The sequence below is a fragment of the Watersipora subatra genome, chromosome 7, assembly GCF_963576615.1.
Source record: "Watersipora subatra chromosome 7, tzWatSuba1.1, whole genome shotgun sequence".
Classification (NCBI taxonomy): Eukaryota; Metazoa; Bryozoa; class Gymnolaemata; order Cheilostomatida; family Watersiporidae; genus Watersipora; species Watersipora subatra.
Window position 1 is genome coordinate 15,524,581 of NC_088714.1, and position 13,938 is coordinate 15,538,518.

Consider the following 13,938-nt stretch of genomic DNA (forward strand, 5'->3'; position numbering starts at 1 on the left):
CACTTACTATTATTTTCTCCTCTTTGAAGGATTCGGGTCTGGAATCACAACACAATAGCTGACTTGCAATGAGATTTGTACAGCATCATTTCCTGTTATTATATCATATTTGCTTGATCAGAAAAAGAATAAATATATAGCCATGCAATCATGACACAGATTTTACAAAACCTTATCAGAATCCATGATATTGTAAACATAACAATGTGAGTAATAACTCTATGGATATTCTTTATATTTTGTCAAGTTTAGTTAAGTTCAGCTCTATCTTACATGTAATTGGAGAGTGTTTGACGCTGGCCAACATAGCACTCAAACTCTTCCCAGTCTTCAGTGGTTGGCACAAACTCTTCATAATCTGATACTAATAATAATCATCTAATAATACTAATATGCTATTAACGATGATACCAGAAAATGACAATAAATATTTCATGTAACATGTCTATAAGTGAGTGGGGTTAAGAAATTTGGCGAAATTAATCGTGAAACTTATAACATTATTTTATCAATTATAGATTAATATATTACGTTTTACAGATAGATATGCAGTATGAATTAGTTTTGTTATTATAATGAGAGTAATACACATAATTAAAAAGATAAAATACTAATAATATCATATTACAATTAAATGACATTAATATTGTAATATTAAATATAGATTAATACAGTAGTATTAGGAGAATACTAGAAAATAACCCGAGTTACTACTACTAATACAAGTGGTTCATAAAACAAATTACTCACGTGCTTTGGTGGAATGTAGAGTATGCAAACAGGTTAGAAAACATGTCGTCTTTGAAATGGCGAAAACAAAGGTAAGAGTAAGCAGGCGAATAAATAAAGTTTGTCACATCCAGCTTCACCCAGTTGCTCCACGCCCGGTGAAGGTCTGGTCTTTTCTCTGCTCTTGGCTAAGAAACAAGGTGCTTCTCAGCTTGCCAGCTGCACAAACACGATGTGGCGCGTTAGAGATTATGACGAATTGAAATTAACAAGTTTAATACGAGAAAGCTTATCTGTTATTTGCGATAGATCAAACTTGAACTGAAACTAACATTATCTGATCATGTGACTTACCATTCCCGCCATATGGCGCAAGCAACTTCTACAGCATTTTTCGACCATCATAGCGGACCAAAAGGCTCATCATTTTTATCAGTGGATGATATGCAATTGTTCAAGCTAAGTTTAAAAAATTAAACATATTTTTATGCTATGTTTTGAGATATCAGTGCTCAAAGTTGCAGCATTACGATGCCGAAAAAATAGACGCGTAAGAACAATAGACATGGTTTTTATCGCAAGCGTGAAGTATATTTGTGAAAATAGTTCGACGAATAAGGATGCATGAAAGTATAAAGATAAACCATTTGGCACACATACGCCACATTTTAGCCGTTTTGGAAAACGAATCCAAACTAGGGCGGTCTCGTTTCGCTGCGATTTTCTGTTTGTTTTTGAGCTTTTAAGAGCTTTTAATCACATTCCCACATATTTGGCACCTATTACACAACAGAGTAAGACATGGCGAATCTTTTGATACCAAATAACTGTAATGTGAATTTTGTTGCAAGTCAATGTTAATGTGAGCCAACAGCTTCTGTGATGTTACGCTACGACCCTGCGTCATACGCAAAGCCGTTGAGTATTTGCTCCAAAATTGCGACATTAATGGCATGGCTAGTCTATCAGTCTCGGTGGTCTATTGGGTAGGGTATTGGACTAACAAATGATTGGGTATAAGATCAAATCTTCTTCGGTACTGATACTTTATTACAGGATTTTAAGATCTACTTTTAGTCGGAGTGTGCACAGATCCACATACGATGACAGAAAACCGACGGACAAACTTTGAGAAATATATATATACTAGCTGTGCTACCCGGCGTTGCTCGAGTAATAAAAAAAGTATTTGGACAGAAAACTGATTTGTATTTAACATATAACAAAATTTGTCATTCTAACTTTCAAACTAAATATCATGAGAAAAGTGTTTGTTTAGTTGAAGTAATTTGAGTGAAAATGAAAACAACTGTACAGGTTTTCAAACTTTGTCAAACGGCTGTAAGTTTCAAATTTAATATCATGAGGAAAATGTTTAGTGCAGGTCAAATAAATTAAAAAAGATAAAATTAACATAAAAGGGATTAGATGTAAATGTGAAATAATTAGCTAGTAACAGCTAAATAAGGTCGGTTTGGCTACAATTACAATGAAAAATGATTTGGTAATGATACAATTAAAACCGACTGAAAGGACAAAATATTATTTCTGAATACGTTGAATTAATAATAGTAATTCTTACATAGAGGTGTGTGGGTATAAAAAGGTTACTGTTCCATCGAAAGCTATCCATCAAAACTTTGAATACGACGATACTAAAAATAATGTTTAAACTTCAAACAGGATATTCAAATTATTTATTATTATTAAATTTTAAAGAATGCAAGTTGAAATAATAACGACGATGAAACAAACTTTAAAAACTTATATGCAAACTTCAAAAGTTATAAGAAGTTTATAAATGTAATAAGAGAATGTAAATTTATATATCTATATACATGTATATATTTCGCAAATTACGTAAATATAAGAGAGTGAGGAATAACTGATACTTGTAATCTTACATGATAAATCTTACAGCAATCTTACAAATGTTTGTTGTGATATGTGAAATTAATTACGAATTACTAATTGGTTACGTTTAGAAGGAAAGATGTGTAAGCAAATACATCTATCTGTACAACCAGGCGTTAATCAGGTAATAAAAAAAGTTTGTGGGCAAAAATTGATTAGCATTTAACACGTAACAACATTTGCCATTCTAACTTTCAAACTATACATGCCACGAGAAAAGTGTGTAGTGTAGTTGAAATAAATTGAAAGAGAAAATAAAAACAGCTGTAAAGGTTTTCCAACTTTGTCAAACAACTGTAACTTTTAAACTTCATATCAGGAAAAAAATGTTTTGTGAGGGACAACTAAATTAAGAATAAATAAAACAATTGCAAATGTTTTCAAACCACTGTAAACTTAAAATTTATATATGCGTATATGTAAATATAGATATAGACGTGTATATATAGACGAATATATTTTAACAATGTACAGTGGAACCTCGGTTCAAAAACCCAGTTGTTAGAGATCTGAAACAATTTTTCCCATTAGAATGAGTGTAAGTAAATTTTAACCCATTCCAAGGCGAGAAATCAGCTTCGGTAAAGTATTTTACATTTTACACCATAAACTGTACTGTTTACTGCATACTATAAATAAAAACGAATAGATATAGATCGCGTTTAATTTTAATAAAAGGTTTTCTATTTATGATGATGGAAAAAGAAACAAAAGTAAACATTTTGTATGTTTTGCTCGTAACACATCAAAAACATTAAAGGTTAAAATACAATGACAAAAATTGCAGAATTTGATAATGAAACCAGCAAATAAATGCAACAGATCAGTTACATCAAAAATTGCAGAAAAAGGAAAATATAAACAGCAATGGCACGTTTACTTCACATCTTTGAAGGAGAATCCTTCTCCGAAAAAATTTAGGGCAACTCGACTGGACGTGTGTGTTATCTCTCTAAAAAATATATTTGGCAAATTTCTCCGTTCCAGATGGTTACTTCTTTTTTGTAAAAGATTTATGAAGTGTAAATTGCTTCTCCTTTTGTTAACAAATGTCCGCATGTTGTTACTGGAGCTGTTCCAATTTCAATGCGCATGATCTCAAATTTATTCTCGAGATCCGAGGCAAACAAATCTCAAAATCTTTGGTGTACAACCAAGTTGGTTGAGAACCGAAGCGTCCAAGAGCCGTTAAACTGCATGTATATAATCAGTACAAAGTTGACAAATTTTAAGTTTGATATAACTTATTGTCGATATCGTGTGGCCGAATAAATTAGTCCTAACGAAAAATAACAAATAAGCATCGCGTTGCATATATTTAGGTCCCAAAATATTTTTTAACAGGAGCATCGTAACTCATGGAGACAAGGCTAAAATAATTAGCACACGCATGGTGTATCCAATATATGAAAAGTAATTTGATTGCTATGGCATTCTAGCTCAGTGGAAGAGCGTCTGCCAATGAAACTTGTTGATGCATTAGTCGTGCGCTCGAATCCATCCTTAAACGAAACTCTTACTATCAAGATTTAAAAATCTATAGCCAGAAAACGTACAAACATACAAACATATCCACAGACATACTTTGAGGAATTTATATATATATATATATATAATAAAGAAGTTTGATTAGCAGTCTCTGTACTGGTTATCAATGTAATAAACATCTACATCACACTTCAACAAATTATGCAGGAAGCTTCTAGAAGGTTTAACTTCATTTATTTCTTCCTAAGATATCTTATTGTAGTACATTTCAGGGAAACTATTTCATATTATTATTTTTTTTAAACCATACTTGAATAAAACTGCAGCGAATGCAAAATGAGATTAAGCCTCCACATGCTTCTTCAATTAGGCCTTTGCATATATTTATGGTATATATTTGCATATATACCATAGCCGTGTTGTAAGCAAACACCAACCTTAGAGGATCCCATATCACAAGAGGAAACTAAGGCTGAAATCAATAATTATAAAAGTTTCTAGTGATCAATTACAAATGCATATATTTTACTAAACCACTTTGTTTTAGCCTAGGACACAATGCATGGCTATATATGACATCCTGTGTGCCATATCATGTGTGATCTTGTGACTTCCTTTTTAGACACTTGGTTTGCTGTTGGTAAATGTGTATGCTGCTTATCATTGAGGCAGCACATTTCTAGAGAACAAGACCTAAAAATGGCCTTCAGGATCATCAGCCTCCAACTGGGTAAGTGTAGAGTTTAAAATATACCTAATAAAATAAATATATCTTTCACAACAAATGGCCAGTATTTAAAAACAAATTAAGAAGTCCTGATCATACATAATGAGTTTTTCATCTACCCACACTGACTGAAAATCAATCTATTGTCTTGAAACATTAAATAGACATTTTTGGTTAGACAATTTTTTATTCAGAATGTAAGTTAATATAGGGTATAGGCCATGTTATCTCATTTAAACAAATAAACTTTTAGCCTCAAAAAATTGTTCTTCTTTTTCAAGGAGCTAAAAAAGGAAACATTTTCTTTATTTAAAAAAAAAAAGTTCTATTGCTGCTACTATATGTTATCAGGTACAAGAGTGATCAGAAACTATTTTCTAGCAGAGTTACTCAACACGATGAATAATTGTATTTATACTAGAGACAAATAAAAGCTACATGTTTACAATACCGGCCTATTTGAGCCTTCGGTTTTTCCATCCAACTTATAAATATACAGGCTTTGTATCAGGGTAAATCTCAATCAAAATGTTTTAGAGCTCTTTGTTGAGAAAGAGAAGAACAATTAACAGATCTTAACACTGGTTAACATATTTTAATACAAGTTAGTATATCTTATCATACATTAAAATATTTTAACATAGCTTAAAACATGCTAACATGCGTTAACATATTTTAACATAGACTGGCATATCTTAAAATACATTAATATGTCTTAACATTAGTTAACATAACATATGTTCCAATGTTTTAACATAGGTTGACATATATTAATATAAGTTCCTATATCTTAACATAGGTTAACATATCTTAACATACATTCATATAACTTTGAGAATAAAATAAAACGACCCATTTTTTACAAATTATTATATAAAACATAAAGAATAAGCGTAAGATCAAAACTAAAACATGTAAAGAAAATAGTATTGACAAGTAGTATTGACAAATACTACTATCTACGGCTGAAACCCTTGCAAAGTTTAAAAGTCAGACTTTACAAGCCTTTAGTGAAGGGAAGTGTGTGTTAGTAATTTTTTTGGATTTCAAAAAGGCTTTTAATACCATCAATCATAACATTTTGACAACAAAACTTGAAAAACTCGGCTTTCACACTACATCTTGTCAATGGTTTAAAAGTTATCTAACAAACCAAACACAATCAACTAAGATTCAAAATAGCATTTATTCGTCGCTAACATTACTTCATGGAGTTCCTCAATGCTCAGTCTTAGGTTCTTCATTGTTTATAATTTATATAAGCGATCTACCTAACTGTTTGTTACATTTTCCCTGTATACTATATACCGATGATACAAATTCATTTTATGAATCAAAAGACCTTAACAAAATTTCCAATGATCTAAACAATTACCTTCAAAGTTTATATACTTAGTGTACCTCAAAAAAATTGACTATTAACATGGAAAAACCCAATACATTGTTTTGCAAAACCACCAAAATAAGTTTAAATTTACTGATAAAATCCTTAACATGAACTTGCAAATTGTTTCTAAATATGACACTACTAAATTGTTAGGTATAGCGTTAGATAAACCCTTAAAATGGTCACATCATATTTATTCGATCAAAAATTACGTTTTAACACAGGGTTATTGTTTAAACGTTCCCTGTGTCTTCCTGTATATATTTTACTACTGATTTACTATTTTTATGTAAACGCAAAACTAACTTACTGCGTTGAAGTGTGGGGAAATGCTCTAGCTGTGTACTTAAATCATTTATTTCTTTTTCAAAAAATGCTAGGTCGTATTATTGGTAAAAAGGATTTCCTATATCCTACTAAAGAGCTTTTCCAAACCTTAAATCTGTTTCACATTTCTTGTTATATAAATATTGTACTTTGCTTATTATAATATTGTATATAAATATTTGCTTATATAATATTGTATTAAAAAATATGTGCCAAAATGACGCGACTAGTTGCTCAGCTGCCTGTATCACGTTATTGATAGCGGCCATCGAGTCCAAGTTGCAGCAGTACATGTCTCTATTCTATTGGTCTCCTTGCTGAAGTGCAACTATAAATGTCATAATCACACGTTCACTTGAATCCTTGTATTTTAACCCCAATCAAGTTTTAGCATATTAAAATATCCTGACAGTCAGATCATCTCAAACATCAAAAGCAATTGCAAAGGATAGAAAAATACTGATGCTTTCTAATAAAATTTACTAAAATTCTGTGTAAGTTTATCTTTAAGCGACAAATTGCAACCTTGTTGAGACTCTGCAATATCACACTAGTTGGCACAGCAAATGCTGCAATTATACCTGCAATGGTAATGTCTCTAGCAATATCTTACTAGCTCATTGCGTTGAATGTCCATTCTAGCTAGTACATTGTTGTAAACACCCAGTTGCTGATAAAATTTGCTGATAAATTGAAAAATGGTTAAAATGGCTGAACTTTAAAATTAAAGTCATGCTTTAATAATTGCTAATTGTGTAATTAAATTAGGTTGTGAAAAATTTATTATTTCCGCCGAAATAATAGTCCTTAATTGAATATATTATGATTAGCAGGGCACAATGACCAATTCAAACAAAACTGTCCAATATAAAACATCATTCATATGTAACGACCCAAGCAGAGATAGCATTCATATATAAATATCCAATCAGAGATAGCATTCATATGTAACTATTCAATCAAAGACACATCACTCATATGTAGCTGTCCAATCAGAGGCGTCCCAGAAATTAATTAATAAATTGCCGAGCTTGCACTTTGTAATGGTTGTCACACTATAATAACAATAAGCCTTCTGATTTTTAGGAGGTCTTCTGATAATCTTCACAGTGGCTATTCTCGAGGCATCATTCCTTCAGTTGCAGACTGATCCTAGCCAATGTAACCTTGAGGTATGGGCAGACATGTCCAGCATATCAACACCCAGTTCTTTTATCCCAATGAATGCGGGAGAGTCTGAGGCATACCTTGTTGGCACTTCAGGAGGGCTTGCTTTAGTCACTGAGAGTGATGCCGGGAATAATAGTATGACCATATTGTAAGTATATTTCTACATAATATAAGTCTACGTCTACATAGTCTAAGTATATGTCTATATAATCTAAGTCTATGTCTACATAATTTAAGTTTATGTCTACATATTGCAAGTCTATGTCTACATAATGTAAGTCTATGTCTACATAGCTTAAGTCTATGTCTACATAGTTTAGGTCTATTTTTATATAATCTAAGTCTATGTCTACATAATTTAAGCCAATGTCTACATAATCCAAGTCTATGTCTACATATTGTAAGTCTGAGTCTACATAATCTTAGTCTATGTCTACATATTGTAAGTTTATGTCTACATAATCTAAGTCTATGTCTATATAATGTAAGTCTATGTCTACATAATCTAAGTCTATGTTTACATAACATAAGGCTATGTCTACTTGATTTAAGTCTATGTCTACATAATCCAAGTCTATGTCTACATATTGTAAGTCTGTGTCTACATATTGTAAGTCTATGTCTACATAATCTAAGTCTATGTCTACATAATCTAAGTCTATGTCTACATAATCTAAGTCTATATCTACATAATCTAAGTTTATGACTACATAATCTAAGTCTATGTTTACATAATCTAAGTCTATGTATACATAATATAAGTCTATGTTTACATAATCTAAGTCTATGTCTACATAATCTAAGTCTATGTCTACATAATCTAAGTCTATATGTCCACATATTGTAAAGCTCATAACAACTTTGGTTTCGCATTTTTCGCTATCAGCTATTATGCTATGTTATGGTTCCTTGAATTGCCCAAAGCAACTCTGCTTGCTTCATTGCCATGTAGCAGGCAGCTTGCATTGTTTTAATTGAAAAATTGTAACCTATTTAAACTTTATATTGTCTAAAACTTCATAATAAATACTAATTAAATTTGTTAAATTAATTAACTTGCTTTTCTATGAATGTAAATATTACGGTCTGACAGATTCTAAAATCAAAGAGCAAATATGAGCATGGATTTACTGCCTGTACGCATATGGTCTGTGAAGGTCATCCAGAGGTTACATAAAAATGAACTTAAACAGAATTGTTACCAGTACAGCCTAGAATTTTGCAGCTAAGCTTTACAGCCAAGTATTTACATACATATAGCATTGTTTCTATGCAATTAGTATGAAGTTAAACAACTCTAAATCACATTTAAATTTGAAAGAAACCAAGCGATTCTTATCTTTGTAGATATAAATGGTTAATTTCTTGAGTTTACAAAATCCGCATCTATTACGAACTCAATCTTTATGTTAAAGAGATCTCGGTCTTGCTGTTGGAGGAATCGCTCTGGATGAAAATGACAATGTGTTATTCACTGAGACTTCTGAGTATTGTATCAAAAAGAACATTCAAGCAACTGGTACAATAGAATGGGCTGGCAGTTGTGGAACATACGGTGATGTTCTCGGTAAAATCTAAAAACTGTTAACTGTTTACATAAGCAACTGTGGTTTTGGTTACCCAAAACTGTTTTGCCTATCTGATAACAACCTTGATGCACTGCATCTAAAATGTTCAAGTAGGTGCTTGCACTTATATCTTGCTACCAATTGCTATGAATAAAGCAAGTCACTACAGTAAACAATCACCTGTCAGGCTTTCTCATAGGCAGTATTAGATTCAGGATATTCTGTGTATGCTTGAACAGCCATGCAGGTCTCATGGACTGGTAATGTTCTGATAATGCTGGTTCATGATTAAAGACAACTACTTTGATTTCTGTTCTAGGTACACTGGTCCATATATAAATATGTATAAACATAAGGTTTGTGCATAACTCAAGCTGATGTACTTTATAAGAGAAATACTTAGTTACTTGAACTCTTGCCATAAGCACTACAGCAGTAGGTGCTTGGGCATATGACGTCCGATATGCAAGCGTTACTGAGCTTTATTTTTCATAAATTACACTGTTCCTTCTATTTGCCAAGATCTTTGTATTTTTTCTTTTATTTAGGTCTCTTTTTCCTTATTTTGAATTTTTAAATTGGCTGCATTCTGTCACAACTCGCTCCATCTGATATAATAACTCGTTTCGTGTTCTGCTTGGTTTCCCAAAAATAGTTATCTATTCTTCATGAAATTGCAAAAGGACAAATAGGCGATACAAAGTTACATAGGCGAATTAACGTCGACGCGACGTTATAGAGGTAAGAACGCGACAGGACTACATCGCTAACTATTAAACCATAGATTGAAAATTGGTGACGCGGTCTTGTCATGTGTAGCAGCATTCGGAACATTACCGCATTCAAAGTTTTGCTGAAATCAAAATAAAAACTATTGAAGTGGGAAAATTTTCAGAATGTAATAGTGTGCTCAAAATTTTCTTGTTAATCATTTGCAAGTGGCGCTTATCATCATTTGCAAACATCAAAACATTTGATGATGATTTGCGAGCCACAAAACTCTTTGACTTGCGGATTTTCGCCATTTCCATCTTGCAGATTGATGCAAACATACGCATAATGAAGACACAGTGACTGGGATAACTATCAGCCAAAGTCACTTCTAATCCTTTTAGCCTGGAACTCAGACTCTTTATCTGCATAAATGAGTCATCTGTGAAAGTCATAGACGTAATTAAAGCTGAAGAAATAACTTGTTTGAATACTTATATAAACCAATCAAGTAAAGCCGATACCTAAAGAACATGTCCAGGCTCAATACAGTCTGCAGAAAACCACATTTTCACAAAAACTAGATCATTGGAAATCTGTTGTTTCAGTAGAATTCAATTACTTCTCACCTTTGTTTCTTTTTTTATAAACACATGCTAATGTTGCTCCCAAACATTTTTTAATCAAAGGAATGTCTAATGTTTTAGGCACAAGGAGTGATGCCAGATTTGGTCAGCTATATAACATCGCTGCCAACGCTGATAGAAATAAGTTTTATGTGGTTGAGACGAGAGAGGTGATTAAACTGATTGAGACTGGTGAGTTTACATTCTTACACTCTTCACATTCACATTGCAAATATAATGCAATAATAAAGCCAGAAAACTTTACCATACTAAGAGCTGTGTCCACTTGAAACCAAGCTAAAGGTGTTAAGAAAAAAGTGCACCACACAGGAAATGAACCTTAATATTCAGATTCCCAGCCAATCGCACAACCACCTGTGCCACTCAATCACCTTATAACATCTAAGAATATTTGTGTGCATAGTTATTACACATGACCATCTCTCACGACTCATGGGACTGACAGCAAATGAGTGAAATGATAATAAAAATTGAGTCTGTCGGTTTGTCTGAAGCCAAAGTTGGAAGTTTAAGAAGGATTGCATCATATGGGACTCAAACTCATAACAATGTGCCACCACCAGCTTTTCCCACCTGCACTTCCCACCTTCACTTCCCACCTGCACTTTCCACCTGCACTTCCCATCTGCACTTCCCACCTTCACTTCCCACCTGCACTTCCCACCTGCACTTCCCACCTACACTTCCAACCTGCACTTCCCACTTGCACTTCCTACCTGCACTTCCCACTTGCACTTCCCACCTGCACTTCCCACCTGCACTTCCCACCTACACTTCACACCTGCACTTCCCACTTGCACTTCCCACCTGCACTTCCCACCTGCACTTCCCACCTGCACTTCCCACCTGCACTTCCCACCTGCACTTCCCTCTTGCACTTCCCACCTGCACTATCCCACCTGCATTTCCCACCTGCACTATCCCACCTGCACTTCCCACCTGCACTTCCCACCTTCACTTCCCACCTGCACTTCCCACCTTCACTTCCCACCTTCACTTCCCACCTTCACTTCCCACTTGCACTTCCCACATGCACTTCCCCCCTGCACTTCCCACCTGCACTTTCCACCTGCACTTCCCACCTGCACTTCCCACCTGCACTTCCCCACCTGCACTTCCCCACCTGCACTTCCCCACCTGCACTTCCCCACCTGCACTTCCCCACCTGCACTTCCCCACCTGCACTTCCCCACCTGCACTTCCCCACCTGCACTTCCCCACCTGCACTTCCCCACCTGCACTTCCCCACCTGCACTTCCCACTTGCGTTTCCCACCTGCACTTCCCACCTGCACTTCCCACCTGCACTTCCCACCTGCACTTCCCACCTGCACTTCCCACCTGCACTTCCCACCTGCACTTCCCACCTGCACTTCCCACCTGCACTTCCCACCTGCACTTCCCTCTTGCACTTCCCACCTGCACTATCCCACCTGCATTTCCCACCTGCACTATCCCACCTGCACTTCCCACCTGCACTTCCCACCTTCACTTCCCACCTGCACTTCCCACCTTCACTTCCCACTTGCACTTCCCACTCGCACTTCCTACCTGCACTTCCCACTTGCACTTCCCACCTGCACTTCCCACCTGCACTTCCCACCTACACTTCCCACCTGCACTTCCCACTTGCACTTCCCACCTGCACTTCCCACCTGCACTTCCCACCTGCACTTCCCACCTGCACTTCCCACCTGCACTTCCCACCTGCACTTCCCTCTTGCACTTCCCACCTGCACTATCCCACCTGCATTTCCCACCTGCACTATCCCACCTGCACTTCCCACCTGCACTTCCCACCTTCACTTCCCACCTGCACTTCCCACCTTCACTTCCCACTTGCACTTCCCACATGCACTTCCCCCTGCACTTCCCACCTGCACTTCCCCCCTGCACTTCCCACCTGCACTTCCCACCTGCACTTCCCACCTGCACTTCCCCACCTGCACTTCCCCACCTGCACTTCCCCACCTGCACTTCCCCACCTGCACTTCCCCACCTGCACTTCCCCACCTGCACTTCCCCACCTGCACTTCCCCACCTGCACTTCCCCACCTGCACTTCCCCACCTGCACTTCCCACTTGCGTTTCCCACCTGCACTTCCCACCTGCACTTCCCACCTGCACTTCCCACCTGCACTTCCCACTTGCACTTCCCACCTGCACTTCCCACCTGCACTTCCCACCTGCACTTCCCACCTGTTCTACTAATTCACCTTATATGTTTGTGAATTATTGTGCATGTACTTAATCTCTGTGCTTTATGCTCTGGCACTAATACTCTGGCATGCTTGACAATCTCTCACGGCTCACTGGACTGGCGAGTTACCAGTGTTACATAACATCATGAATACTAGTACCTTGGCAGTGCAGTATTTGAGAGATTGTCAGATGTAATAACTGTCCGCACAATTATTCCAAAAAGTGGTAAGGCAAACAGGCGTACGAAGCTGGAACTCACGAGCTCGCTTAACGCCCAATTCAGTCAATTTTCTCAAGATTCAACCATGGCTTCAGACAAAAGAAGAGACAGGCACTGCTCTTATTAAAGTAAAGATAAGGTTATGGTGTACAAGACTTCTCTATTTATGACCACTTCAGCATACATATCTCCTGACATCTGGTTTGCAATTTGGGCAATATTTTACTCCCCATCTAACATCTAATATAATTTTGCAGGGATGTCTTTTAAAGTCTATCCAATTTAATGAAAATTTAAATGGCATCTAAAATTTTAAAATAGAACATACAACAATAAAAAAACAACAAATATGGTACATAGTATGTTTATTTAGTCTTTACCTACATGTAGGTAGTGTATCTTCATCACTACTCTTACTTTTCAATCTAGGCATCGTCAAGCGTACACTTTCATTTTTATGTCTCATTGGGTAGAACAATTATGAAGATGTTAGTATATTGGCTACAGTTCGATTTTGGTTTTTAGCCACAACTTATTTAAGGGAAATGTTAAGAGAGTGATACGCTTTAATTTTAAAACAATTTTTTTGTTATAAATAATTTTTATTCATATACAACTACAAAACTTCTTGTTGTTTTAAATACCTTATTGTTTCTTTTAGTGTTAATTTTGTAGATACTGACTTGGTGAGCAAGAAGGTAACAGGTATACAACAAATTTATGCTTTGGTGGTAGCAAGCAATGGGGACCTATATTTTGCTGGTCAATACGCCCTATACAAAGTTGGTGAATATTCAAACACTGAAGAGGTGGTTGCTGGAGCTCCTAACCAATCTGGGCATGATGATG